This window comes from Apteryx mantelli, chromosome 26 (assembly GCF_036417845.1).
Source record: "Apteryx mantelli isolate bAptMan1 chromosome 26, bAptMan1.hap1, whole genome shotgun sequence".
Lineage (NCBI taxonomy): Eukaryota > Metazoa > Chordata > Aves > Apterygiformes > Apterygidae > Apteryx > Apteryx mantelli.
The window spans coordinates 10,691,584-10,719,401 of record NC_090003.1 but is presented as its reverse complement, the minus strand read 5'-3'; positions in this window follow the sequence as shown (position 1 = coordinate 10,719,401).

The following is a 27,818-nucleotide window of genomic DNA, read 5'->3' as shown; positions in this document are numbered from 1 at the left end:
ACAAAGCGATTTGCTAGGCGGTGATTCGCTGCCGCGCAGAATAACGAAGCACTGTGCACGTTGGCTGTCTCACAAACAAGCAGACTGCTGCATCTCTTCGCTGCCTGGCCAACTAGCAAAGTGCTGCCTCGCTTCGCCTCCACGCCAGAAAGCAGTCCGCGAGGCCACTGCGCCACCTGGTGCACAAGCAAAGTGCTGCATCTCTTCGCTGCCTCGCAGAAGGAGCAACCACTGGGCATGTTGGCTGTCTCACAAACAAGCAGACTGCTGAAGCTCTTCGCTGCCTCGCCAACAAGCAGACCGCTGCATCTCTTCGCTGCCTCACCAACAAGCAAAGCACTCGATCCGGTCGCCGCCTCGCCAGCATGCAAAGCGCTGCGTCTCTTCGCTGCCTGCCCAACAAGCAAAGCGCTGCGTCTCTTCACTGCATCGCCAAAAGCAAAGCGTCGCGTCTCTTCGCCGCCTCGCAAACGAAACGCTGCATGTGTTCAGTGCCTCGCCAAAAAGCAGAGCGCTGCGTGTATTCGCTGAGTGGCAGAAAGCAAAGCACGGCGCCTCTTCGCTGCCTGGCCAACAAGCAAAGCGCTCCATCTCTTGGCTGCCTCGCAAACGAAGGAAGCGCTGCGTGCCTTGGGCGCCGAGCAAAGCAGCGCGTGCCTTCGCCGCCTCACACGCCGCCTCAGAAAGCGCTGCGTGCCTTTTCGCCCTCGGCGCCTAGCAAAGCGCCGTGTGCCTTCGCCGCCTCCCCAATCGCTCCGTCCCTTCGCCGCCTAGCAAAGCGTCCTCAGCCTTGGCTGCCTAGCAAAGCTGCACGTCGGCTCGCCGCCTAGCAAAGCACTGTGTGCCCTCGCCGCCTCCTACAGTGCTGCGTGCCTTCGCCGCCTCGCCGCCTGGCAAAGCACTGCGTGCCCTCGCCACCTCGCACAGCGCTGCGTCCTTGGGCGCCTGGCAAAGCGCTGCGTGCCTTCGCCGCCTCGCCGCCTAGCAAGGCGCCCGAGCCCGTCGACGGCTCTCAAATCGCTGCGTGCCTTCGCTGCCTCGGTGCTTAGCAAAGCGCCACGTGCCTTGGGCGCCTACAAAAGCGCCGTGTCCCTTCGGCGCTCCTACGGCGTTTGCTAAGCGGCGAGGCGGCGAAGGCACGCAGCGCTTTGCTAGGCTACGATGCGGCGAGGCGCCGAGGCGCCGAAGGACGCAGGCGTTTGCCAGGCGCCGAAGGCACGCAGCGCTTTGCTAGGCGGCGAGGCGGCGAAGGGACGAAGCGATTTGGGAGGCGGCGAAGGAACAGGGCGCTTTGCTTTTTGGCGACGGCACGCGGAGCTTTGCTAGGCGCCGAAGGGAGACGGCGCTTTGCTAGGCGGCGAGGCGGCGAAGGCACGCGGCGCTTGCTTTGGCGGCGAGGGCGAAAAGGCACGCAGCGCTGTGTGAGGCGGCGAGGCGCCGAAGACACGCGCTGCTTTGCCAGGCGGCGAAGGCACGCAGCGCTGTGTGAGGCGGCGAAGGCACGCAGCGCTTTGCCAGGCGGCGAAGGCACGCAGCGCTTTGCTAGGCTGCGATGCGGCGAGGCGCCCAACGCAGGCACTTCTTTGCTAGGCGCCCAAGGAGCACGGCGCTTTGCTTTCGGGCGAGGGCACGCGCAGCTTTGCTAGGCGCCGAAGGGAGACGGCGCTTTGCTAGGCAGCGAGGCGGCGAACGCACAAAGCGATTTGCTAGGCGGTGATTCGCTGCCGCGCAGAATAACGAAGCACTGTGCACGTTGGCTGTCTCACAAACAAGCAGACTGCTGCATCTCTTCGCTGCCTGGCCAACTAGCAAAGTGCTGCCTCGCTTCGCCTCCACGCCAGAAAGCAGTCCGCGAGGCCACTGCGCCACCTGGTGCACAAGCAAAGTGCTGCATCTCTTCGCTGCCTCGCAGAAGGAGCAACCACTGGGCATGTTGGCTGTCTCACAAACAAGCAGACTGCTGAAGCTCTTCGCTGCCTCGCCAACAAGCAGACCGCTGCATCTCTTCGCTGCCTCACCAACAAGCAAAGCACTCGATCCGGTCGCCGCCTCGCCAGCATGCAAAGCGCTGCGTCTCTTCGCTGCCTGCCCAACAAGCAAAGCGCTGCGTCTCTTCACTGCATCGCCAAAAGCAAAGCGTCGCGTCTCTTCGCCGCCTCGCAAACGAAACGCTGCATGTGTTCAGTGCCTCGCCAAAAAGCAGAGCGCTGCGTGTATTCGCTGAGTGGCAGAAAGCAAAGCACGGCGCCTCTTCGCTGCCTGGCCAACAAGCAAAGCGCTCCATCTCTTGGCTGCCTCGCAAACGAAGGAAGCGCTGCGTGCCTTGGGCGCCGAGCAAAGCAGCGCGTGCCTTCGCCGCCTCACACGCCGCCTCAGAAAGCGCTGCGTGCCTTTTCGCCCTCGGCGCCTAGCAAAGCGCCGTGTGCCTTCGCCGCCTCCCCAATCGCTCCGTCCCTTCGCCGCCTAGCAAAGCGTCCTCAGCCTTGGCTGCCTAGCAAAGCTGCACGTCGGCTCGCCGCCTAGCAAAGCACTGTGTGCCCTCGCCGCCTCCTACAGTGCTGCGTGCCTTCGCCGCCTCGCCGCCTGGCAAAGCACTGCGTGCCCTCGCCACCTCGCACAGCGCTGCGTCCTTGGGCGCCTGGCAAAGCGCTGCGTGCCTTCGCCGCCTCGCCGCCTAGCAAGGCGCCCGAGCCCGTCGACGGCTCTCAAATCGCTGCGTGCCTTCGCTGCCTCGGTGCTTAGCAAAGCGCCACGTGCCTTGGGCGCCTACAAAAGCGCCGTGTCCCTTCGGCGCTCCTACGGCGTTTGCTAAGCGGCGAGGCGGCGAAGGCACGCAGCGCTTTGCTAGGCTACGATGCGGCGAGGCGCCGAGGCGCCGAAGGACGCAGGCGTTTGCCAGGCGCCGAAGGCACGCAGCGCTTTGCTAGGCGGCGAGGCGGCGAAGGGACGAAGCGATTTGGGAGGCGGCGAAGGAACAGGGCGCTTTGCTTTTTGGCGACGGCACGCGGAGCTTTGCTAGGCGCCGAAGGGAGACGGCGCTTTGCTAGGCGGCGAGGCGGCGAAGGCACGCGGCGCTTGCTTTGGCGGCGAGGGCGAAAAGGCACGCAGCGCTGTGTGAGGCGGCGAGGCGCCGAAGACACGCGCTGCTTTGCCAGGCGGCGAAGGCACGCAGCGCTGTGTGAGGCGGCGAAGGCACGCAGCGCTTTGCCAGGCGGCGAAGGCACGCAGCGCTTTGCTAGGCTGCGATGCGGCGAGGCGCCCAACGCAGGCACTTCTTTGCTAGGCGCCCAAGGAGCACGGCGCTTTGCTTTCGGGCGAGGGCACGCGCAGCTTTGCTAGGCGCCGAAGGGAGACGGCGCTTTGCTAGGCAGCGAGGCGGCGAACGCACAAAGCGATTTGCTAGGCGGTGATTCGCTGCCGCGCAGAATAACGAAGCACTGTGCACGTTGGCTGTCTCACAAACAAGCAGACTGCTGCATCTCTTCGCTGCCTGGCCAACTAGCAAAGTGCTGCCTCGCTTCGCCTCCACGCCAGAAAGCAGTCCGCGAGGCCACTGCGCCACCTGGTGCACAAGCAAAGTGCTGCATCTCTTCGCTGCCTCGCAGAAGGAGCAACCACTGTGCATGTTGGCTGTCTCACAAACAAGCAGACTGCTGAAGCTCTTCGCTGCCTCGCCAACAAGCAGACCGCTGCATCTCTTCGCTGCCTCACCAACAAGCAAAGCACTCGATCCGGTCGCCGCCTCGCCAGCATGCAAAGCGCTGCGTCTCTTCGCTGCCTGCCCAACAAGCAAAGCGCTGCGTCTCTTCACTGCATCGCCAAAAGCAAAGCGTCGCGTCTCTTCGCCGCCTCGCAAACGAAACGCTGCATGTGTTCAGTGCCTCGCCAAAAAGCAGAGCGCTGCGTGTATTCGCTGAGTGGCAGAAAGCAAAGCACGGCGCCTCTTCGCTGCCTGGCCAACAAGCAAAGCGCTCCATCTCTTGGCTGCCTCGCAAACGAAGGAAGCGCTGCGTGCCTTGAGCGCCGAGCAAAGCAGCGCGTGCCTTCGCCGCCTCACACGCCGCCTCAGAAAGCGCTGCGTGCCTTTTCGCCCTCGGCGCCTAGCAAAGCGCCGTGTGCCTTCGCCGCCTCCCCAATCGCTCCGTCCCTTCGCCGCCTAGCAAAGCGCCTAGCAAAGCGTCCTCACCCTTGGCTGCCTAGCAAAGCTGCACGTCGGCTCGCCGCCTAGCAAAGCACTGTGTGCCCTCGCCGCCTCCTACAGTGCTGCGTGCCTTCGCCGCCTCGCCGCCTGGCAAAGCACTGCGTGCCCTCGCCACCTCGCACAGCGCTGCGTCCTTGGGCGCCTGGCAAAGCGCTGCGTGCCTTCGCCGCCTCGCCGCCTAGCAAGGCGCCCGAGCCCGTCGACGGCTCTCAAATCGCTGCGTGCCTTCGCTGCCTCGGTGCTTAGCAAAGCGCCACGTGCCTTGGGCGCCTACAAAAGCGCCGTGTCCCTTCGGCGCTCCTACGGCGTTTGCTAAGCGGCGAGGCGGCGAAGGCACGCAGCGCTTTGCTAGGCTACGATGCGGCGAGGCGCCGAGGCGCCGAAGGACGCAGGCGTTTGCCAGGCGCCGAAGGCACGCAGCGCTTTGCTAGGCGGCGAGGCGGCGAAGGGACGAAGCGATTTGGGAGGCGGCGAAGGAACAGGGCGCTTTGCTTTTTGGCGACGGCACGCGGAGCTTTGCTAGGCGCCGAAGGGAGACGGCGCTTTGCTAGGCGGCGAGGCGGCGAAGGCACGCGGCGCTTGCTTTGGCGGCGAGGGCGAAAAGGCACGCAGCGCTGTGTGAGGCGGCGAGGCGCCGAAGACACGCGCTGCTTTGCCAGGCGGCGAAGGCACGCAGCGCTGTGTGAGGCGGCGAAGGCACGCAGCGCTTTGCCAGGCGGCGAAGGCACGCAGCGCTTTGCTAGGCTGCGATGCGGCGAGGCGCCCAACGCAGGCACTTCTTTGCTAGGCGCCCAAGGAGCACGGCGCTTTGCTTTCGGGCGAGGGCACGCGCAGCTTTGCTAGGCGCCGAAGGGAGACGGCGCTTTGCTAGGCAGCGAGGCGGCGAACGCACAAAGCGATTTGCTAGGCGGTGATTCGCTGCCGCGCAGAATAACGAAGCACTGTGCACGTTGGCTGTCTCACAAACAAGCAGACTGCTGCATCTCTTCGCTGCCTGGCCAACTAGCAAAGTGCTGCCTCGCTTCGCCTCCACGCCAGAAAGCAGTCCGCGAGGCCACTGCGCCACCTGGTGCACAAGCAAAGTGCTGCATCTCTTCGCTGCCTCGCAGAAGGAGCAACCACTGGGCATGTTGGCTGTCTCACAAACAAGCAGACTGCTGAAGCTCTTCGCTGCCTCGCCAACAAGCAGACCGCTGCATCTCTTCGCTGCCTCGCCAACAAGCAAAGCACTCGATCCGGTCGCCGCCTCGCCAGCATGCAAAGCGCTGCGTCTCTTCGCTGCCTGCCCAACAAGCAAAGCGCTGCGTCTCTTCACTGCATCGCCAAAAGCAAAGCGTCGCGTCTCTTCGCCGCCTCGCAAACGAAACGCTGCATGTGTTCAGTGCCTCGCCAAAAAGCAGAGCGCTGCGTGTATTCGCTGAGTGGCAGAAAGCAAAGCACGGCGCCTCTTCGCTGCCTGGCCAACAAGCAAAGCGCTCCATCTCTTGGCTGCCTCGCAAACGAAGGAAGCGCTGCGTGCCTTGGGCGCCGAGCAAAGCAGCGCGTGCCTTCGCCGCCTCACACGCCGCCTCAGAAAGCGCTGCGTGCCTTTTCGCCCTCGGCGCCTAGCAAAGCGCCGTGTGCCTTCGCCGCCTCCCCAATCGCTCCGTCCCTTCGCCGCCTAGCAAAGCGCCTAGCAAAGCGTCCTCAGCCTTGGCTGCCTAGCAAAGCTGCACGTCGGCTCGCCGCCTAGCAAAGCACTGTGTGCCCTCGCCGCCTCCTACAGTGCTGCGTGCCTTCGCCGCCTCGCCGCCTGGCAAAGCACTGCGTGCCCTCGCCACCTCGCACAGCGCTGCGTCCTTGGGCGCCTGGCAAAGCGCTGCGTGCCTTCGCCGCCTCGCCGCCTAGCAAGGCGCCCGAGCCCGTCGACGGCTCTCAAATCGCTGCGTGCCTTCGCTGCCTCGGTGCTTAGCAAAGCGCCACGTGCCTTGGGCGCCTACAAAAGCGCCGTGTCCCTTCGGCGCTCCTACGGCGTTTGCTAAGCGGCGAGGCGGCGAAGGCACGCAGCGCTTTGCTAGGCTACGATGCGCCGAGGCGCCGAGGCGCCGAAGGACGCAGGCGTTTGCCAGGCGCCGAAGGCACGCAGCGCTTTGCTAGGCGGCGAGGCGGCGAAGGGACGAAGCGATTTGGGAGGCGGCGAAGGAACAGGGCGCTTTGCTTTTTGGCGACGGCACGCGGAGCTTTGCTAGGCGCCGAAGGGAGACGGCGCTTTGCTAGGCGGCGAGGCGGCGAAGGCACGCGGCGCTTGCTTTGGCGGCGAGGGCGAAAAGGCACGCAGCGCTGTGTGAGGCGGCGAGGCGCCGAAGACACGCGCTGCTTTGCCAGGCGGCGAAGGCACGCAGCGCTGTGTGAGGCGGCGAAGGCACGCAGCGCTTTGCCAGGCGGCGAAGGCACGCAGCGCTTTGCTAGGCTGCGATGCGGCGAGGCGCCCAACGCAGGCACTTCTTTGCTAGGCGCCCAAGGAGCACGGCGCTTTGCTTTCGGGCGAGGGCACGCGCAGCTTTGCTAGGCGCCGAAGGGAGACGGCGCTTTGCTAGGCAGCGAGGCGGCGAACGCACAAAGCGATTTGCTAGGCGGTGATTCGCTGCCGCGCAGAATAACGAAGCACTGTGCACGTTGGCTGTCTCACAAACAAGCAGACTGCTGCATCTCTTCGCTGCCTGGCCAACTAGCAAAGTGCTGCCTCGCTTCGCCTCCACGCCAGAAAGCAGTCCGCGAGGCCACTGCGCCACCTGGTGCACAAGCAAAGTGCTGCATCTCTTCGCTGCCTCGCAGAAGGAGCAACCACTGGGCATGTTGGCTGTCTCACAAACAAGCAGACTGCTGAAGCTCTTCGCTGCCTCGCCAACAAGCAGACCGCTGCATCTCTTCGCTGCCTCACCAACAAGCAAAGCACTCGATCCGGTCGCCGCCTCGCCAGCATGCAAAGCGCTGCGTCTCTTCGCTGCCTGCCCAACAAGCAAAGCGCTGCGTCTCTTCACTGCATCGCCAAAAGCAAAGCGTCGCGTCTCTTCGCCGCCTCGCAAACGAAACGCTGCATGTGTTCAGTGCCTCGCCAAAAAGCAGAGCGCTGCGTGTATTCGCTGAGTGGCAGAAAGCAAAGCACGGCGCCTCTTCGCTGCCTGGCCAACAAGCAAAGCGCTCCATCTCTTGGCTGCCTCGCAAACGAAGGAAGCGCTGCGTGCCTTGGGCGCCGAGCAAAGCAGCGCGTGCCTTCGCCGCCTCACACGCCGCCTCAGAAAGCGCTGCGTGCCTTTTCGCCCTCGGCGCCTAGCAAAGCGCCGTGTGCCTTCGCCGCCTCCCCAATCGCTCCGTCCCTTCGCCGCCTAGCAAAGCGCCTAGCAAAGCGTCCTCACCCTTGGCTGCCTAGCAAAGCTGCACGTCGGCTCGCCACCTAGCAAAGCACTGTGTGCCCTCGCCGCCTCCTACAGTGCTGCGTGCCTTCGCCGCCTCGCCGCCTGGCAAAGCACTGCGTGCCCTCGCCACCTCGCACAGCGCTGCGTCCTTGGGCGCCTGGCAAAGCGCTGCGTGCCTTCGCCGCCTCGCCGCCTAGCAAGGCGCCCGAGCCCGTCGACGGCTCTCAAATCGCTGCGTGCCTTCGCTGCCTCGGTGCTTAGCAAAGCGCCACGTGCCTTGGGCGCCTACAAAAGCGCCGTGTCCCTTCGGCGCTCCTACGGCGTTTGCTAAGCGGCGAGGCGGCGAAGGCACGCAGCGCTTTGCTAGGCTACGATGCGGCGAGGCGCCGAGGCGCCGAAGGACGCAGGCGTTTGCCAGGCGCCGAAGGCACGCAGCGCTTTGCTAGGCGGCGAGGCGGCGAAGGGACGAAGCGATTTGGGAGGCGGCGAAGGAACAGGGCGCTTTGCTTTTTGGCGACGGCACGCGGAGCTTTGCTAGGCGCCGAAGGGAGACGGCGCTTTGCTAGGCGGCGAGGCGGCGAAGGCACGCGGCGCTTGCTTTGGCGGCGAGGGCGAAAAGGCACGCAGCGCTGTGTGAGGCGGCGAGGCGCCGAAGACACGCGCTGCTTTGCCAGGCGGCGAAGGCACGCAGCGCTGTGTGAGGCGGCGAAGGCACGCAGCGCTTTGCCAGGCGGCGAAGGCACGCAGCGCTTTGCTAGGCTGCGATGCGGCGAGGCGCCCAACGCAGGCACTTCTTTGCTAGGCGCCCAAGGAGCACGGCGCTTTGCTTTCGGGCGAGGGCACGCGCAGCTTTGCTAGGCGCCGAAGGGAGACGGCGCTTTGCTAGGCAGCGAGGCGGCGAACGCACAAAGCGATTTGCTAGGCGGTGATTCGCTGCCGCGCAGAATAACGAAGCACTGTGCACGTTGGCTGTCTCACAAACAAGCAGACTGCTGCATCTCTTCGCTGCCTGGCCAACTAGCAAAGTGCTGCCTCGCTTCGCCTCCACGCCAGAAAGCAGTCCGCGAGGCCACTGCGCCACCTGGTGCACAAGCAAAGTGCTGCATCTCTTCGCTGCCTCGCAGAAGGAGCAACCACTGGGCATGTTGGCTGTCTCACAAACAAGCAGACTGCTGAAGCTCTTCGCTGCCTCGCCAACAAGCAGACCGCTGCATCTCTTCGCTGCCTCACCAACAAGCAAAGCACTCGATCCGGTCGCCGCCTCGCCAGCATGCAAAGCGCTGCGTCTCTTCGCTGCCTGCCCAACAAGCAAAGCGCTGCGTCTCTTCACTGCATCGCCAAAAGCAAAGCGTCGCGTCTCTTCGCCGCCTCGCAAACGAAACGCTGCATGTGTTCAGTGCCTCGCCAAAAAGCAGAGCGCTGCGTGTATTCGCTGAGTGGCAGAAAGCAAAGCACGGCGCCTCTTCGCTGCCTGGCCAACAAGCAAAGCGCTCCATCTCTTGGCTGCCTCGCAAACGAAGGAAGCGCTGCGTGCCTTGGGCGCCGAGCAAAGCAGCGCGTGCCTTCGCCGCCTCACACGCCGCCTCAGAAAGCGCTGCGTGCCTTTTCGCCCTCGGCGCCTAGCAAAGCGCCGTGTGCCTTCGCCGCCTCCCCAATCGCTCCGTCCCTTCGCCGCCTAGCAAAGCGCCTAGCAAAGCGTCCTCACCCTTGGCTGCCTAGCAAAGCTGCACGTCGGCTCGCCGCCTAGCAAAGCACTGTGTGCCCTCGCCGCCTCCTACAGTGCTGCGTGCCTTCGCCGCCTCGCCGCCTGGCAAAGCACTGCGTGCCCTCGCCACCTCGCACAGCGCTGCGTCCTTGGGCGCCTGGCAAAGCGCTGCGTGCCTTCGCCGCCTCGCCGCCTAGCAAGGCGCCCGAGCCCGTCGACGGCTCTCAAATCGCTGCGTGCCTTCGCTGCCTCGGTGCTTAGCAAAGCGCCACGTGCCTTGGGCGCCTACAAAGGCGCCGTGTCCCTTCGGCGCTCCTACGGCGTTTGCTAAGCGGCGAGGCGGCGAAGGCACGCAGCGCTTTGCTAGGCTACGATGCGGCGAGGCGCCGAGGCGCCGAAGGACGCAGGCGTTTGCCAGGCGCCGAAGGCACGCAGCGCTTTGCTAGGCGGCGAGGCGGCGAAGGGACGAAGCGATTTGGGAGGCGGCGAAGGAACAGGGCGCTTTGCTTTTTGGCGACGGCACGCGGAGCTTTGCTAGGCGCCGAAGGGAGACGGCGCTTTGCTAGGCGGCGAGGCGGCGAAGGCACGCGGCGCTTGCTTTGGCGGCGAGGGCGAAAAGGCACGCAGCGCTGTGTGAGGCGGCGAGGCGCCGAAGACACGCGCTGCTTTGCCAGGCGGCGAAGGCACGCAGCGCTGTGTGAGGCGGCGAAGGCACGCAGCGCTTTGCCAGGCGGCGAAGGCACGCAGCGCTTTGCTAGGCTGCGATGCGGCGAGGCGCCCAACGCAGGCACTTCTTTGCTAGGCGCCCAAGGAGCACGGCGCTTTGCTTTCGGGCGAGGGCACGCGCAGCTTTGCTAGGCGCCGAAGGGAGACGGCGCTTTGCTAGGCAGCGAGGCGGCGAACGCACAAAGCGATTTGCTAGGCGGTGATTCGCTGCCGCGCAGAATAACGAAGCACTGTGCACGTTGGCTGTCTCACAAACAAGCAGACTGCTGCATCTCTTCGCTGCCTGGCCAACTAGCAAAGTGCTGCCTCGCTTCGCCTCCACGCCAGAAAGCAGTCCGCGAGGCCACTGCGCCACCTGGTGCACAAGCAAAGTGCTGCATCTCTTCGCTGCCTCGCAGAAGGAGCAACCACTGGGCATGTTGGCTGTCTCACAAACAAGCAGACTGCTGAAGCTCTTCGCTGCCTCGCCAACAAGCAGACCGCTGCATCTCTTCGCTGCCTCGCCAACAAGCAAAGCACTCGATCCGGTCGCCGCCTCGCCAGCATGCAAAGCGCTGCGTCTCTTCGCTGCCTGCCCAACAAGCAAAGCGCTGCGTCTCTTCACTGCATCGCCAAAAGCAAAGCGTCGCGTCTCTTCGCCGCCTCGCAAACGAAACGCTGCATGTGTTCAGTGCCTCGCCAAAAAGCAGAGCGCTGCGTGTATTCGCTGAGTGGCAGAAAGCAAAGCACGGCGCCTCTTCGCTGCCTGGCCAACAAGCAAAGCGCTCCATCTCTTGGCTGCCTCGCAAACGAAGGAAGCGCTGCGTGCCTTGGGCGCCGAGCAAAGCAGCGCGTGCCTTCGCCGCCTCACACGCCGCCTCAGAAAGCGCTGCGTGCCTTTTCGCCCTCGGCGCCTAGCAAAGCGCCGTGTGCCTTCGCCGCCTCCCCAATCGCTCCGTCCCTTCGCCGCCTAGCAAAGCGCCTAGCAAAGCGTCCTCAGCCTTCGCTGCCTAGCAAAGCTGCACGTCGGCTCGCCGCCTAGCAAAGCACTGTGTGCCCTCGCCGCCTCCTACAGTGCTGCGTGCCTTCGCCGCCTCGCCGCCTGGCAAAGCACTGCGTGCCCTCGCCACCTCGCACAGCGCTGCGTCCTTGGGCGCCTGGCAAAGCGCTGCGTGCCTTCGCCGCCTCGCCGCCTAGCAAGGCGCCCGAGCCCGTCGACGGCTCTCAAATCGCTGCGTGCCTTCGCTGCCTCGGTGCTTAGCAAAGCGCCACGTGCCTTGGGCGCCTACAAAAGCGCCGTGTCCCTTCGGCGCTCCTACGGCGTTTGCTAAGCGGCGAGGCGGCGAAGGCACGCAGCGCTTTGCTAGGCTACGATGCGGCGAGGCGCCGAGGCGCCGAAGGACGCAGGCGTTTGCCAGGCGCCGAAGGCACGCAGCGCTTTGCTAGGCGGCGAGGCGGCGAAGGGACGAAGCGATTTGGGAGGCGGCGAAGGAACAGGGCGCTTTGCTTTTTGGCGACGGCACGCGGAGCTTTGCTAGGCGCCGAAGGGAGACGGCGCTTTGCTAGGCGGCGAGGCGGCGAAGGCACGCGGCGCTTGCTTTGGCGGCGAGGGCGAAAAGGCACGCAGCGCTGTGTGAGGCGGCGAGGCGCCGAAGACACGCGCTGCTTTGCCAGGCGGCGAAGGCACGCAGCGCTGTGTGAGGCGGCGAAGGCACGCAGCGCTTTGCCAGGCGGCGAAGGCACGCAGCGCTTTGCTAGGCTGCGATGCGGCGAGGCGCCCAACGCAGGCACTTCTTTGCTAGGCGCCCAAGGAGCACGGCGCTTTGCTTTCGGGCGAGGGCACGCGCAGCTTTGCTAGGCGCCGAAGGGAGACGGCGCTTTGCTAGGCAGCGAGGCGGCGAACGCACAAAGCGATTTGCTAGGCGGTGATTCGCTGCCGCGCAGAATAACGAAGCACTGTGCACGTTGGCTGTCTCACAAACAAGCAGACTGCTGCATCTCTTCGCTGCCTGGCCAACTAGCAAAGTGCTGCCTCGCTTCGCCTCCACGCCAGAAAGCAGTCCGCGAGGCCACTGCGCCACCTGGTGCACAAGCAAAGTGCTGCATCTCTTCGCTGCCTCGCAGAAGGAGCAACCACTGGGCATGTTGGCTGTCTCACAAACAAGCAGACTGCTGAAGCTCTTCGCTGCCTCGCCAACAAGCAGACCGCTGCATCTCTTCGCTGCCTCGCCAACAAGCAAAGCACTCGATCCGGTCGCCGCCTCGCCAGCATGCAAAGCGCTGCGTCTCTTCGCTGCCTGCCCAACAAGCAAAGCGCTGCGTCTCTTCACTGCATCGCCAAAAGCAAAGCGTCGCGTCTCTTCGCCGCCTCGCAAACGAAACGCTGCATGTGTTCAGTGCCTCGCCAAAAAGCAGAGCGCTGCGTGTATTCGCTGAGTGGCAGAAAGCAAAGCACGGCGCCTCTTCGCTGCCTGGCCAACAAGCAAAGCGCTCCATCTCTTCGCTGCCTCGCAAACGAAGGAAGCGCTGCGTGCCTTGGGCGCCGAGCAAAGCAGCGCGTGCCTTCGCCGCCTCACACGCCGCCTCAGAAAGCGCTGCGTGCCTTTTCGCCCTCGGCGCCTAGCAAAGCGCCGTGTGCCTTCGCCGCCTCCCCAATCGCTCCGTCCCTTCGCCGCCTAGCAAAGCGCCTAGCAAAGCGTCCTCACCCTTGGCTGCCTAGCAAAGCTGCACGTCGGCTCGCCGCCTAGCAAAGCACTGTGTGCCCTCGCCGCCTCCTACAGTGCTGCGTGCCTTCGCCGCCTCGCCGCCTGGCAAAGCACTGCGTGCCCTCGCCACCTCGCACAGCGCTGCGTCCTTGGGCGCCTGGCAAAGCGCTGCGTGCCTTCGCCGCCTCACCGCCTAGCAAGGCGCCCTAGCCCGTCGACGGCTCTCAAATCGCTGCGTGCCTTCGCTGCCTCGGTGCTTAGCAAAGCGCCACGTGCCTTGGGCGCCTACAAAAGCGCCGTGTCCCTTCGGCGCTCCTACGGCGTTTGCTAAGCGGCGAGGCGGCGAAGGCACGCAGCGCTTTGCTAGGCTACGATGCGGCGAGGCGCCGAGGCGCCGAAGGACGCAGGCGTTTGCCAGGCGCCGAAGGCACGCAGCGCTTTGCTAGGCGGCGAGGCGGCGAAGGGACGAAGCGATTTGGGAGGCGGCGAAGGAACAGGGCGCTTTGCTTTTTGGCGACGGCACGCGGAGCTTTGCTAGGCGCCGAAGGGAGACGGCGCTTTGCTAGGCGGCGAGGCGGCGAAGGCACGCGGCGCTTGCTTTGGCGGCGAGGGCGAAAAGGCACGCAGCGCTGTGTGAGGCGGCGAGGCGCCGAAGACACGCGCTGCTTTGCCAGGCGGCGAAGGCACGCAGCGCTGTGTGAGACGGCGAAGGCACGCAGCGCTTTGCCAGGCGGCGAAGGCACGCAGCGCTTTGCTAGGCTGCGATGCGGCGAGGCGCCCAACGCAGGCACTTCTTTGCTAGGCGCCCAAGGAGCACGGCGCTTTGCTTTCGGGCGAGGGCACGCGCAGCTTTGCTAGGCGCCGAAGGGAGACGGCGCTTTGCTAGGCAGCGAGGCGGCGAACGCACAAAGCGATTTGCTAGGCGGTGATTCGCTGCCGCGCAGAATAACGAAGCACTGTGCACGTTGGCTGTCTCACAAACAAGCAGACTGCTGCATCTCTTCGCTGCCTGGCCAACTAGCAAAGTGCTGCCTCGCTTCGCCTCCACGCCAGAAAGCAGTCCGCGAGGCCACTGCGCCACCTGGTGCACAAGCAAAGTGCTGCATCTCTTCGCTGCCTCGCAGAAGGAGCAACCACTGGGCATGTTGGCTGTCTCACAAACAAGCAGACTGCTGAAGCTCTTCGCTGCCTCGCCAACAAGCAGACCGCTGCATCTCTTCGCTGCCTCGCCAACAAGCAAAGCACTCGATCCGGTCGCCGCCTCGCCAGCATGCAAAGCGCTGCGTCTCTTCGCTGCCTGCCCAACAAGCAAAGCGCTGCGTCTCTTCACTGCATCGCCAAAAGCAAAGCGTCGCGTCTCTTCGCCGCCTCGCAAACGAAACGCTGCATGTGTTCAGTGCCTCGCCAAAAAGCAGAGCGCTGCGTGTATTCGCTGAGTGGCAGAAAGCAAAGCACGGCGCCTCTTCGCTGCCTGGCCAACAAGCAAAGCGCTCCATCTCTTGGCTGCCTCGCAAACGAAGGAAGCGCTGCGTGCCTTGGGCGCCGAGCAAAGCAGCGCGTGCCTTCGCCGCCTCACACGCCGCCTCAGAAAGCGCTGCGTGCCTTTTCGCCCTCGGCGCCTAGCAAAGCGCCGTGTGCCTTCGCCGCCTCCCCAATCGCTCCGTCCCTTCGCCGCCTAGCAAAGCGCCTAGCAAAGCGTCCTCAGCCTTGGCTGCCTAGCAAAGCTGCACGTCGGCTCGCCGCCTAGCAAAGCACTGTGTGCCCTCGCCGCCTCCTACAGTGCTGCGTGCCTTCGCCGCCTCGCCACCTGGCAAAGCACTGCGTGCCCTCGCCACCTCGCACAGCGCTGCGTCCTTGGGCGCCTGGCAAAGCGCTGCGTGCCTTCGCCGCCTCGCCGCCTAGCAAGGCGCCCGAGCCCGTCGACGGCTCTCAAATCGCTGCGTGCCTTCGCTGCCTCGGTGCTTAGCAAAGCGCCACGTGCCTTGGGCGCCTACAAAAGCGCCGTGTCCCTTCGGCGCTCCTACGGCGTTTGCTAAGCGGCGAGGCGGCGAAGGCACGCAGCGCTTTGCTAGGCTACGATGCGGCGAGGCGCCGAGGCGCCGAAGGACGCAGGCGTTTGCCAGGCGCCGAAGGCACGCAGCGCTTTGCTAGGCGGCGAGGCGGCGAAGGGACGAAGCGATTTGGGAGGCGGCGAAGGAACAGGGCGCTTTGCTTTTTGGCGACGGCACGCGGAGCTTTGCTAGGCGCCGAAGGGAGACGGCGCTTTGCTAGGCGGCGAGGCGGCGAAGGCACGCGGCGCTTGCTTTGGCGGCGAGGGCGAAAAGGCACGCAGCGCTGTGTGAGGCGGCGAGGCGCCGAAGACACGCGCTGCTTTGCCAGGCGGCGAAGGCACGCAGCGCTGTGTGAGGCGGCGAAGGCACGCAGCGCTTTGCCAGGCGGCGAAGGCACGCAGCGCTTTGCTAGGCTGCGATGCGGCGAGGCGCCCAACGCAGGCACTTCTTTGCTAGGCGCCCAAGGAGCACGGCGCTTTGCTTTCGGGCGAGGGCACGCGCAGCTTTGCTAGGCGCCGAAGGGAGACGGCGCTTTGCTAGGCAGCGAGGCGGCGAACGCACAAAGCGATTTGCTAGGCGGTGATTCGCTGCCGCGCAGAATAACGAAGCACTGTGCACGTTGGCTGTCTCACAAACAAGCAGACTGCTGCATCTCTTCGCTGCCTGGCCAACTAGCAAAGTGCTGCCTCGCTTCGCCTCCACGCCAGAAAGCAGTCCGCGAGGCCACTGCGCCACCTGGTGCACAAGCAAAGTGCTGCATCTCTTCGCTGCCTCGCAGAAGGAGCAACCACTGGGCATGTTGGCTGTCTCACAAACAAGCAGACTGCTGAAGCTCTTCGCTGCCTCGCCAACAAGCAGACCGCTGCATCTCTTCGCTGCCTCACCAACAAGCAAAGCACTCGATCCGGTCGCCGCCTCGCCAGCATGCAAAGCGCTGCGTCTCTTCGCTGCCTGCCCAACAAGCAAAGCGCTGCGTCTCTTCACTGCATCGCCAAAAGCAAAGCGTCGCGTCTCTTCGCCGCCTCGCAAACGAAACGCTGCATGTGTTCAGTGCCTCGCCAAAAAGCAGAGCGCTGCGTGTATTCGCTGAGTGGCAGAAAGCAAAGCACGGCGCCTCTTCGCTGCCTGGCCAACAAGCAAAGCGCTCCATCTCTTCGCTGCCTCGCAAACGAAGGAAGCGCTGCGTGCCTTGGGCGCCGAGCAAAGCAGCGCGTGCCTTCGCCGCCTCACACGCCGCCTCAGAAAGCGCTGCGTGCCTTTTCGCCCTCGGCGCCTAGCAAAGCGCCGTGTGCCTTCGCCGCCTCCCCAATCGCTCCGTCCCTTCGCCGCCTAGCAAAGCGCCTAGCAAAGCGTCCTCACCCTTGGCTGCCTAGCAAAGCTGCACGTCGGCTCGCCGCCTAGCAAAGCACTGTGTGCCCTCGCCGCCTCCTACAGTGCTGCGTGCCTTCGCCGCCTCGCCGCCTGGCAAAGCACTGCGTGCCCTCGCCACCTCGCACAGCGCTGCGTCCTTGGGCGCCTGGCAAAGCGCTGCGTGCCTTCGCCGCCTCGCCGCCTAGCAAGGCGCCCGAGCCCGTCGACGGCTCTCAAATCGCTGCGTGCCTTCGCTGCCTCGGTGCTTAGCAAAGCGCCACGTGCCTTGGGCGCCTACAAAGGCGCCGTGTCCCTTCGGCGCTCCTACGGCGTTTGCTAAGCGGCGAGGCGGCGAAGGCACGCAGCGCTTTGCTAGGCTACGATGCGGCGAGGCGCCGAGGCGCCGAAGGACGCAGGCGTTTGCCAGGCGCCGAAGGCACGCAGCGCTTTGCTAGGCGGCGAGGCGGCGAAGGGACGAAGCGATTTGGGAGGCGGCGAAGGAACAGGGCGCTTTGCTTTTTGGTGACGGCACGCGGAGCTTTGCTAGGCGCCGAAGGGAGACGGCGCTTTGCTAGGCGGCGAGGCGGCGAAGGCACGCGGCGCTTGCTTTGGCGGCGAGGGCGAAAAGGCACGCAGCGCTGTGTGAGGCGGCGAGGCGCCGAAGACACGCGCTGCTTTGCCAGGCGGCGAAGGCACGCAGCGCTGTGTGAGGCGGCGAAGGCACGCAGCGCTTTGCCAGGCGGCGAAGGCACGCAGCGCTTTGCTAGGCTGCGATGCGGCGAGGCGCCCAACGCAGGCACTTCTTTGCTAGGCGCCCAAGGAGCACGGCGCTTTGCTTTCGGGCGAGGGCACGCGCAGCTTTGCTAGGCGCCGAAGGGAGACGGCGCTTTGCTAGGCAGCGAGGCGGCGAACGCACAAAGCGATTTGCTAGGCGGTGATTCGCTGCCGCGCAGAATAACGAAGCACTGTGCACGTTGGCTGTCTCACAAACAAGCAGACTGCTGCATCTCTTCGCTGCCTGGCCAACTAGCAAAGTGCTGCCTCGCTTCGCCTCCACGCCAGAAAGCAGTCCGCGAGGCCACTGCGCCACCTGGTGCACAAGCAAAGTGCTGCATCTCTTCGCTGCCTCGCAGAAGGAGCAACCACTGGGCATGTTGGCTGTCTCACAAACAAGCAGACTGCTGAAGCTCTTCGCTGCCTCGCCAACAAGCAGACCGCTGCATCTCTTCGCTGCCTCGCCAACAAGCAAAGCACTCGATCCGGTCGCCGCCTCGCCAGCATGCAAAGCGCTGCGTCTCTTCGCTGCCTGCCCAACAAGCAAAGCGCTGCGTCTCTTCACTGCATCGCCAAAAGCAAAGCGTCGCGTCTCTTCGCCGCCTCGCAAACGAAACGCTGCATGTGTTCAGTGCCTCGCCAAAAAGCAGAGCGCTGCGTGTATTCGCTGAGTGGCAGAAAGCAAAGCACGGCGCCTCTTCGCTGCCTGGCCAACAAGCAAAGCGCTCCATCTCTTGGCTGCCTCGCAAACGAAGGAAGCGCTGCGTGCCTTGGGCGCCGAGCAAAGCAGCGCGTGCCTTCGCCGCCTCACACGCCGCCTCAGAAAGCGCTGCGTGCCTTTTCGCCCTCGGCGCCTAGCAAAGCGCCGTGTGCCTTCGCCGCCTCCCCAATCGCTCCGTCCCTTCGCCGCCTAGCAAAGCGCCTAGCAAAGCGTCCTCAGCCTTCGCTGCCTAGCAAAGCTGCACGTCGGCTCGCCGCCTAGCAAAGCACTGTGTGCCCTCGCCGCCTCCTACAGTGCTGCGTGCCTTCGCCGCCTCGCCGCCTGGCAAAGCACTGCGTGCCCTCGCCACCTCGCACAGCGCTGCGTCCTTGGGCGCCTGGCAAAGCGCTGCGTGCCTTCGCCGCCTCGCCGCCTAGCAAGGCGCCCGAGCCCGTCGACGGCTCTCAAATCGCTGCGTGCCTTCGCTGCCTCGGTGCTTAGCAAAGCGCCACGTGCCTTGGGCGCCTACAAAAGCGCCGTGTCCCTTCGGCGCTCCTACGGCGTTTGCTAAGCGGCGAGGCGGCGAAGGCACGCAGCGCTTTGCTAGGCTACGATGCGGCGAGGCGCCGAGGCGCCGAAGGACGCAGGCGTTTGCCAGGCGCCGAAGGCACGCAGCGCTTTGCTAGGCGGCGAGGCGGCGAAGGGACGAAGCGATTTGGGAGGCGGCGAAGGAACAGGGCGCTTTGCTTTTTGGCGACGGCACGCGGAGCTTTGCTAGGCGCCGAAGGGAGACGGCGCTTTGCTAGGCGGCGAGGCGGCGAAGGCACGCGGCGCTTGCTTTGGCGGCGAGGGCGAAAAGGCACGCAGCGCTGTGTGAGGCGGCGAGGCGCCGAAGACACGCGCTGCTTTGCCAGGCGGCGAAGGCACGCAGCGCTGTGTGAGGCGGCGAAGGCACGCAGCGCTTTGCCAGGCGGCGAAGGCACGCAGCGCTTTGCTAGGCTGCGATGCGGCGAGGCGCCCAACGCAGGCACTTCTTTGCTAGGCGCCCAAGGAGCACGGCGCTTTGCTTTCGGGCGAGGGCACGCGCAGCTTTGCTAGGCGCCGAAGGGAGACGGCGCTTTGCTAGGCAGCGAGGCGGCGAACGCACAAAGCGATTTGCTAGGCGGTGATTCGCTGCCGCGCAGAATAACGAAGCACTGTGCACGTTGGCTGTCTCACAAACAAGCAGACTGCTGCATCTCTTCGCTGCCTGGCCAACTAGCAAAGTGCTGCCTCGCTTCGCCTCCACGCCAGAAAGCAGTCCGCGAGGCCACTGCGCCACCTGGTGCACAAGCAAAGTGCTGCATCTCTTCGCTGCCTCGCAGAAGGAGCAACCACTGGGCATGTTGGCTGTCTCACAAACAAGCAGACTGCTGAAGCTCTTCGCTGCCTCGCCAACAAGCAGACCGCTGCATCTCTTCGCTGCCTCGCCAACAAGCAAAGCACTCGATCCGGTCGCCGCCTCGCCAGCATGCAAAGCGCTGCGTCTCTTCGCTGCCTGCCCAACAAGCAAAGCGCTGCGTCTCTTCACTGCATCGCCAAAAGCAAAGCGTCGCGTCTCTTCGCCGCCTCGCAAACGAAACGCTGCATGTGTTCAGTGCCTCGCCAAAAAGCAGAGCGCTGCGTGTATTCGCTGAGTGGCAGAAAGCAAAGCACGGCGCCTCTTCGCTGCCTGGCTAACAAGCAAAGCGCTCCATCTCTTGGCTGCCTCGCAAACGAAGGAAGCGCTGCGTGCCTTGGGCGCCGAGCAAAGCAGCGCGTGCCTTCGCCGCCTCACACGCCGCCTCAGAAAGCGCTGCGTGCCTTTTCGCCCTCGGCGCCTAGCAAAGCGCCGTGTGCCTTCGCCGCCTCCCCAATCGCTCCGTCCCTTCGCCGCCTAGCAAAGCGCCTAGCAAAGCGTCCTCAGCCTTCGCTGCCTAGCAAAGCTGCACGTCGGCTCGCCGCCTAGCAAAGCACTGTGTGCCCTCGCCGCCTCCTACAGTGCTGCGTGCCTTCGCCGCCTCGCCGCCTGGCAAAGCACTGCGTGCCCTCGCCACCTCGCACAGCGCTGCGTCCTTGGGCGCCTGGCAAAGCGCTGCGTGCCTTCGCCGCCTCGCCGCCTAGCAAGGCGCCCGAGCCCGTCGACGGCTCTCAAATCGCTGCGTGCCTTCGCTGCCTCGTTGCTTAGCAAAGCGCCACGTGCCTTGGGCGCCTACAAAAGCGCCGTGTCCCTTCGGCGCTCCTACGGCGTTTGCTAAGCGGCGAGGCGGCGAAGGCACGCAGCGCTTTGCTAGGCTACGATGCGGCGAGGCGCTGAGGCGCCGAAGGACGCAGGCGTTTGCCAGGCGCCGAAGGCACGCAGCGCTTTGCTAGGCGGCGAGGCGGCGAAGGGACGAAGCGATTTGGGAGGCGGCGAAGGAACAGGGCGCTTTGCTTTTTGGCGACGGCACGCGGAGCTTTGCTAGGCGCCGAAGGGAGACGGCGCTTTGCTAGGCGGCGAGGCGGCGAAGGCACGCGGCGCTTGCTTTGGCGGCGAGGGCGAAAAGGCACGCAGCGCTGTGTGAGGCGGCGAGGCGCCGAAGACACGCGCTGCTTTGCCAGGCGGCGAAGGCACGCAGCGCTGTGTGAGGCGGCGAAGGCACGCAGCGCTTTGCCAGGCGGCGAAGGCACGCAGCGCTTTGCTAGGCTGCGATGCGGCGAGGCGCCCAACGCAGGCACTTCTTTGCTAGGCGCCCAAGGAGCACGGCGCTTTGCTTTCGGGCGAGGGCACGCGCAGCTTTGCTAGGCGCCGAAGGGAGACGGCGCTTTGCTAGGCAGCGAGGCGGCGAACGCACAAAGCGATTTGCTAGGCGGTGATTCGCTGCCGCGCAGAATAACGAAGCACTGTGCACGTTGGCTGTCTCACAAACAAGCAGACTGCTGCATCTCTTCGCTGCCTGGCCAACTAGCAAAGTGCTGCCTCGCTTCGCCTCCACGCCAGAAAGCAGTCCGCGAGGCCACTGCGCCACCTGGTGCACAAGCAAAGTGCTGCATCTCTTCGCTGCCTCGCAGAAGGAGCAACCACTGGGCATGTTGGCTGTCTCACAAACAAGCAGACTGCTGAAGCTCTTCGCTGCCTCGCCAACAAGCAGACCGCTGCATCTCTTCGCTGCCTCGCCAACAAGCAAAGCACTCGATCCGGTCGCCGCCTCGCCAGCATGCAAAGCGCTGCGTCTCTTCGCTGCCTGCCCAACAAGCAAAGCGCTGCGTCTCTTCACTGCATCGCCAAAAGCAAAGCGTCGCGTCTCTTCGCCGCCTCGCAAACGAAACGCTGCATGTGTTCAGTGCCTCGCCAAAAAGCAGAGCGCTGCGTGTATTCGCTGAGTGGCAGAAAGCAAAGCACGGCGCCTCTTCGCTGCCTGGCCAACAAGCAAAGCGCTCCATCTCTTCGCTGCCTCGCAAACGAAGGAAGCGCTGCGTGCCTTGGGCGCCGAGCAAAGCAGCGCGTGCCTTCGCCGCCTCACACGCCGCCTCAGAAAGCGCTGCGTGCCTTTTCGCCCTCGGCGCCTAGCAAAGCGCCGTGTGCCTTCGCCGCCTCCCCAATCGCTCCGTCCCTTCGCCGCCTAGCAAAGCGCCTAGCAAAGCGTCCTCACCCTTGGCTGCCTAGCAAAGCTGCACGTCGGCTCGCCGCCTAGCAAAGCACTGTGTGCCCTCGCCGCCTCCTACAGTGCTGCGTGCCTTCGCCGCCTCGCCGCCTGGCAAAGCACTGCGTGCCCTCGCCACCTCGCACAGCGCTGCGTCCTTGGGCGCCTGGCAAAGCGCTGCGTGCCTTCGCCGCCTCACCGCCTAGCAAGGCGCCCTAGCCCGTCGACGGCTCTCAAATCGCTGCGTGCCTTCGCTGCCTCGGTGCTTAGCAAAGCGCCACGTGCCTTGGGCGCCTACAAAAGCGCCGTGTCCCTTCGGCGCTCCTACGGCGTTTGCTAAGCGGCGAGGCGGCGAAGGCACGCAGCGCTTTGCTAGGCTACGATGCGGCGAGGCGCCGAGGCGCCGAAGGACGCAGGCGTTTGCCAGGCGCCGAAGGCACGCAGCGCTTTGCTAGGCGGCGAGGCGGCGAAGGGACGAAGCGATTTGGGAGGCGGCGAAGGAACAGGGCGCTTTGCTTTTTGGCGACGGCACGCGGAGCTTTGCTAGGCGCCGAAGGGAGACGGCGCTTTGCTAGGCGGCGAGGCGGCGAAGGCACGCGGCGCTTGCTTTGGCGGCGAGGGCGAAAAGGCACGCAGCGCTGTGTGAGGCGGCGAGGCGCCGAAGACACGCGCTGCTTTGCCAGGCGGCGAAGGCACGCAGCGCTGTGTGAGACGGCGAAGGCACGCAGCGCTTTGCCAGGCGGCGAAGGCACGCAGCGCTTTGCTAGGCTGCGATGCGGCGAGGCGCCCAACGCAGGCACTTCTTTGCTAGGCGCCCAAGGAGCACGGCGCTTTGCTTTCGGGCGAGGGCACGCGCAGCTTTGCTAGGCGCCGAAGGGAGACGGCGCTTTGCTAGGCAGCGAGGCGGCGAACGCACAAAGCGATTTGCTAGGCGGTGATTCGCTGCCGCGCAGAATAACGAAGCACTGTGCACGTTGGCTGTCTCACAAACAAGCAGACTGCTGCATCTCTTCGCTGCCTGGCCAACTAGCAAAGTGCTGCCTCGCTTCGCCTCCACGCCAGAAAGCAGTCCGCGAGGCCACTGCGCCACCTGGTGCACAAGCAAAGTGCTGCATCTCTTCGCTGCCTCGCAGAAGGAGCAACCACTGGGCATGTTGGCTGTCTCACAAACAAGCAGACTGCTGAAGCTCTTCGCTGCCTCGCCAACAAGCAGACCGCTGCATCTCTTCGCTGCCTCGCCAACAAGCAAAGCACTCGATCCGGTCGCCGCCTCGCCAGCATGCAAAGCGCTGCGTCTCTTCGCTGCCTGCCCAACAAGCAAAGCGCTGCGTCTCTTCACTGCATCGCCAAAAGCAAAGCGTCGCGTCTCTTCGCCGCCTCGCAAACGAAACGCTGCATGTGTTCAGTGCCTCGCCAAAAAGCAGAGCGCTGCGTGTATTCGCTGAGTGGCAGAAAGCAAAGCACGGCGCCTCTTCGCTGCCTGGCCAACAAGCAAAGCGCTCCATCTCTTGGCTGCCTCGCAAACGAAGGAAGCGCTGCGTGCCTTGGGCGCCGAGCAAAGCAGCGCGTGCCTTCGCCGCCTCACACGCCGCCTCAGAAAGCGCTGCGTGCCTTTTCGCCCTCGGCGCCTAGCAAAGCGCCGTGTGCCTTCGCCGCCTCCCCAATCGCTCCGTCCCTTCGCCGCCTAGCAAAGCGCCTAGCAAAGCGTCCTCAGCCTTGGCTGCCTAGCAAAGCTGCACGTCGGCTCGCCGCCTAGCAAAGCACTGTGTGCCCTCGCCGCCTCCTACAGTGCTGCGTGCCTTCGCCGCCTCGCCACCTGGCAAAGCACTGCGTGCCCTCGCCACCTCGCACAGCGCTGCGTCCTTGGGCGCCTGGCAAAGCGCTGCGTGCCTTCGCCGCCTCGCCGCCTAGCAAGGCGCCCGAGCCCGTCGACGGCTCTCAAATCGCTGCGTGCCTTCGCTGCCTCGGTGCTTAGCAAAGCGCCACGTGCCTTGGGCGCCTACAAAAGCGCCGTGTCCCTTCGGCGCTCCTACGGCGTTTGCTAAGCGGCGAGGCGGCGAAGGCACGCAGCGCTTTGCTAGGCTACGATGCGGCGAGGCGCCGAGGCGCCGAAGGACGCAGGCGTTTGCCAGGCGCCGAAGGCACGCAGCGCTTTGCTAGGCGGCGAGGCGGCGAAGGGACGAAGCGATTTGGGAGGCGGCGAAGGAACAGGGCGCTTTGCTTTTTGGCGACGGCACGCGGAGCTTTGCTAGGCGCCGAAGGGAGACGGCGCTTTGCTAGGCGGCGAGGCGGCGAAGGCACGCGGCGCTTGCTTTGGCGGCGAGGGCGAAAAGGCACGCAGCGCTGTGTGAGGCAGCGAGGCGCCGAAGACACGCGCTGCTTTGCCAGGCGGCGAAGGCACGCAGTGCTGTGTGAGGCGGCGAAGGCACGCAGCGCTTTGCCAGGCGGCGAAGGCACGCAGCGCTTTGCTAGGCTGCGATGCGGCGAGGCGCCCAACGCAGGCACTTCTTTGCTAGGCGCCCAAGGAGCACGGCGCTTTGCTTTCGGGCGAGGGCACGCGCAGCTTTGCTAGGCGCCGAAGGGAGACGGCGCTTTGCTAGGCAGCGAGGCGGCGAACGCACAAAGCGATTTGCTAGGCGGTGATTCGCTGCCGCGCAGAATAACGAAGCACTGTGCACGTTGGCTGTCTCACAAACAAGCAGACTGCTGCATCTCTTCGCTGCCTGGCCAACTAGCAAAGTGCTGCCTCGCTTCGCCTCCACGCCAGAAAGCAGTCCGCGAGGCCACTGCGCCACCTGGTGCACAAGCAAAGTGCTGCATCTCTTCGCTGCCTCGCAGAAGGAGCAACCACTGGGCATGTTGGCTGTCTCACAAACAAGCAGACTGCTGAAGCTCTTCGCTGCCTCGCCAACAAGCAGACCGCTGCATCTCTTCGCTGCCTCGCCAACAAGCAAAGCACTCGATCCGGTCGCCGCCTCGCCAGCATGCAAAGCGCTGCGTCTCTTCGCTGCCTGCCCAACAAGCAAAGCGCTGCGTCTCTTCACTGCATCGCCAAAAGCAAAGCGTCGCGTCTCTTCGCCGCCTCGCAAACGAAACGCTGCATGTGTTCAGTGCCTCGCCAAAAAGCAGAGCGCTGCGTGTATTCGCTGAGTGGCAGAAAGCAAAGCACGGCGCCTCTTCGCTGCCTGGCCAACAAGCAAAGCGCTCCATCTCTTGGCTGCCTCGCAAACGAAGGAAGCGCTGCGTGCCTTGGGCGCCGAGCAAAGCAGCGCGTGCCTTCGCCGCCTCACACGCCGCCTCAGAAAGCGCTGCGTGCCTTTTCGCCCTCGGCGCCTAGCAAAGCGCCGTGTGCCTTCGCCGCCTCCCCAATCGCTCCGTCCCTTCGCCGCCTAGCAAAGCGCCTAGCAAAGCGTCCTCAGCCTTGGCTGCCTAGCAAAGCTGCACGTCGGCTCGCCGCCTAGCAAAGCACTGTGTGCCCTCGCCGCCTCCTACAGTGCTGCGTGCCTTCGCCGCCTCGCCGCCTGGCAAAGCACTGCGTGCCCTCGCCACCTCGCACAGCGCTGCGTCCTTGGGCGCCTGGCAAAGCGCTGCGTGCCTTCGCCGCCTCGCCGCCTAGCAAGGCGCCCGAGCCCGTCGACGGCTCTCAAATCGCTGCGTGCCTTCGCTGCCTCGGTGCTTAGCAAAGCGCCACGTGCCTTGGGCGCCTACAAAAGCGCCGTGTCCCTTCGGCGCTCCTACGGCGTTTGCTAAGCGGCGAGGCGGCGAAGGCACGCAGCGCTTTGCTAGGCTACGATGCGGCGAGGCGCCGAGGCGCCGAAGGACGCAGGCGTTTGCCAGGCGCCGAAGGCACGCAGCGCTTTGCTAGGCGGCGAGGCGGCGAAGGGACGAAGCGATTTGGGAGGCGGCGAAGGAACAGGGCGCTTTGCTTTTTGGCGACGGCACGCGGAGCTTTGCTAGGCGCCGAAGGGAGACGGCGCTTTGCTAGGCGGCGAGGCGGCGAAGGCACGCGGCGCTTGCTTTGGCGGCGAGGGCGAAAAGGCACGCAGCGCTGTGTGAGGCGGCGAGGCGCCGAAGACACGCGCTGCTTTGCCAGGCGGCGAAGGCACGCAGCGCTGTGTGAGGCGGCGAAGGCACGCAGCGCTTTGCCAGGCGGCGAAGGCACGCAGCGCTTTGCTAGGCTGCGATGCGGCGAGGCGCCCAACGCAGGCACTTCTTTGCTAGGCGCCCAAGGAGCACGGCGCTTTGCTTTCGGGCGAGGGCACGCGCAGCTTTGCTAGGCGCCGAAGGGAGACGGCGCTTTGCTAGGCAGCGAGGCGGCGAACGCACAAAGCGATTTGCTAGGCGGTGATTCGCTGCCGCGCAGAATAACGAAGCACTGTGCACGTTGGCTGTCTCACAAACAAGCAGACTGCTGCATCTCTTCGCTGCCTGGCCAACTAGCAAAGTGCTGCCTCGCTTCGCCTCCACGCCAGAAAGCAGTCCGCGAGGCCACTGCGCCACCTGGTGCACAAGCAAAGTGCTGCATCTCTTCGCTGCCTCGCAGAAGGAGCAACCACTGGGCATGTTGGCTGTCTCACAAACAAGCAGACTGCTGAAGCTCTTCGCTGCCTCGCCAACAAGCAGACCGCTGCATCTCTTCGCTGCCTCACCAACAAGCAAAGCACTCGATCCGGTCGCCGCCTCGCCAGCATGCAAAGCGCTGCGTCTCTTCGCTGCCTGCCCAACAAGCAAAGCGCTGCGTCTCTTCACTGCATCGCCAAAAGCAAAGCGTCGCGTCTCTTCGCCGCCTCGCAAACGAAACGCTGCATGTGTTCAGTGCCTCGCCAAAAAGCAGAGCGCTGCGTGTATTCGCTGAGTGGCAGAAAGCAAAGCACGGCGCCTCTTCGCTGCCTGGCCAACAAGCAAAGCGCTCCATCTCTTGGCTGCCTCGCAAACGAAGGAAGCGCTGCGTGCCTTGGGCGCCGAGCAAAGCAGCGCGTGCCTTCGCCGCCTCACACGCCGCCTCAGAAAGCGCTGCGTGCCTTTTCGCCCTCGGCGCCTAGCAAAGCGCCGTGTGCCTTCGCCGCCTCCCCAATCGCTCCGTCCCTTCGCCGCCTAGCAAAGCGCCTAGCAAAGCGTCCTCACCCTTGGCTGCCTAGCAAAGCTGCACGTCGGCTCGCCGCCTAGCAAAGCACTGTGTGCCCTCGCCGCCTCCTACAGTGCTGCGTGCCTTCGCCGCCTCGCCGCCTGGCAAAGCACTGCGTGCCCTCGCCACCTCGCACAGCGCTGCGTCCTTGGGCGCCTGGCAAAGCGCTGCGTGCCTTCGCCGCCTCGCCGCCTAGCAAGGCGCCCGAGCCCGTCGACGGCTCTCAAATCGCTGCGTGCCTTCGCTGCCTCGGTGCTTAGCAAAGCGCCACGTGCCTTGGGCGCCTACAAAAGCGCCGTGTCCCTTCGGCGCTCCTACGGCGTTTGCTAAGCGGCGAGGCGGCGAAGGCACGCAGCGCTTTGCTAGGCTACGATGCGCCGAGGCGCCGAGGCGCCGAAGGACGCAGGCGTTTGCCAGGCGCCGAAGGCACGCAGCGCTTTGCTAGGCGGCGAGGCGGCGAAGGGACGAAGCGATTTGGGAGGCGGCGAAGGAACAGGGCGCTTTGCTTTTTGGCGACGGCACGCGGAGCTTTGCTAGGCGCCGAAGGGAGACGGCGCTTTGCTAGGCGGCGAGGCGGCGAAGGCACGCGGCGCTTGCTTTGGCGGCGAGGGCGAAAAGGCACGCAGCGCTGTGTGAGGCGGCGAGGCGCCGAAGACACGCGCTGCTTTGCCAGGCGGCGAAGGCACGCAGCGCTGTGTGAGGCGGCGAAGGCACGCAGCGCTTTGCCAGGCGGCGAAGGCACGCAGCGCTTTGCTAGGCTGCGATGCGGCGAGGCGCCCAACGCAGGCACTTCTTTGCTAGGCGCCCAAGGAGCACGGCGCTTTGCTTTCGGGCGAGGGCACGCGGAGCTTTGCTAGGCGCCGAAGGGAGACGGCGCTTTGCTAGGCAGCGAGGCGGCGAACGCACAAAGCGATTTGCTAGGCGGTGATTCGCTGCCGCGCAGAATAACGAAGCACTGTGCACGTTGGCTGTCTCACAAACAAGCAGACTGCTGCATCTCTTCGCTGCCTGGCCAACTAGCAAAGTGCTGCCTCGCTTCGCCTCCACGCCAGAAAGCAGTCCGCGAGGCCACTGCGCCACCTGGTGCACAAGCAAAGTGCTGCATCTCTTCGCTGCCTCGCAGAAGGAGCAACCACTGGGCATGTTGGCTGTCTCACAAACAAGCAGACTGCTGAAGCTCTTCGCTGCCTCGCCAACAAGCAGACCGCTGCATCTCTTCGCTGCCTCGCCAACAAGCAAAGCACTCGATCCGGTCGCCGCCTCGCCAGCATGCAAAGCGCTGCGTCTCTTCGCTGCCTGCCCAACAAGCAAAGCGCTGCGTCTCTTCACTGCATCGCCAAAAGCAAAGCGTCGCGTCTCTTCGCCGCCTCGCAAACGAAACGCTGCATGTGTTCAGTGCCTCGCCAAAAAGCAGAGCGCTGCGTGTATTCGCTGAGTGGCAGAAAGCAAAGCACGGCGCCTCTTCG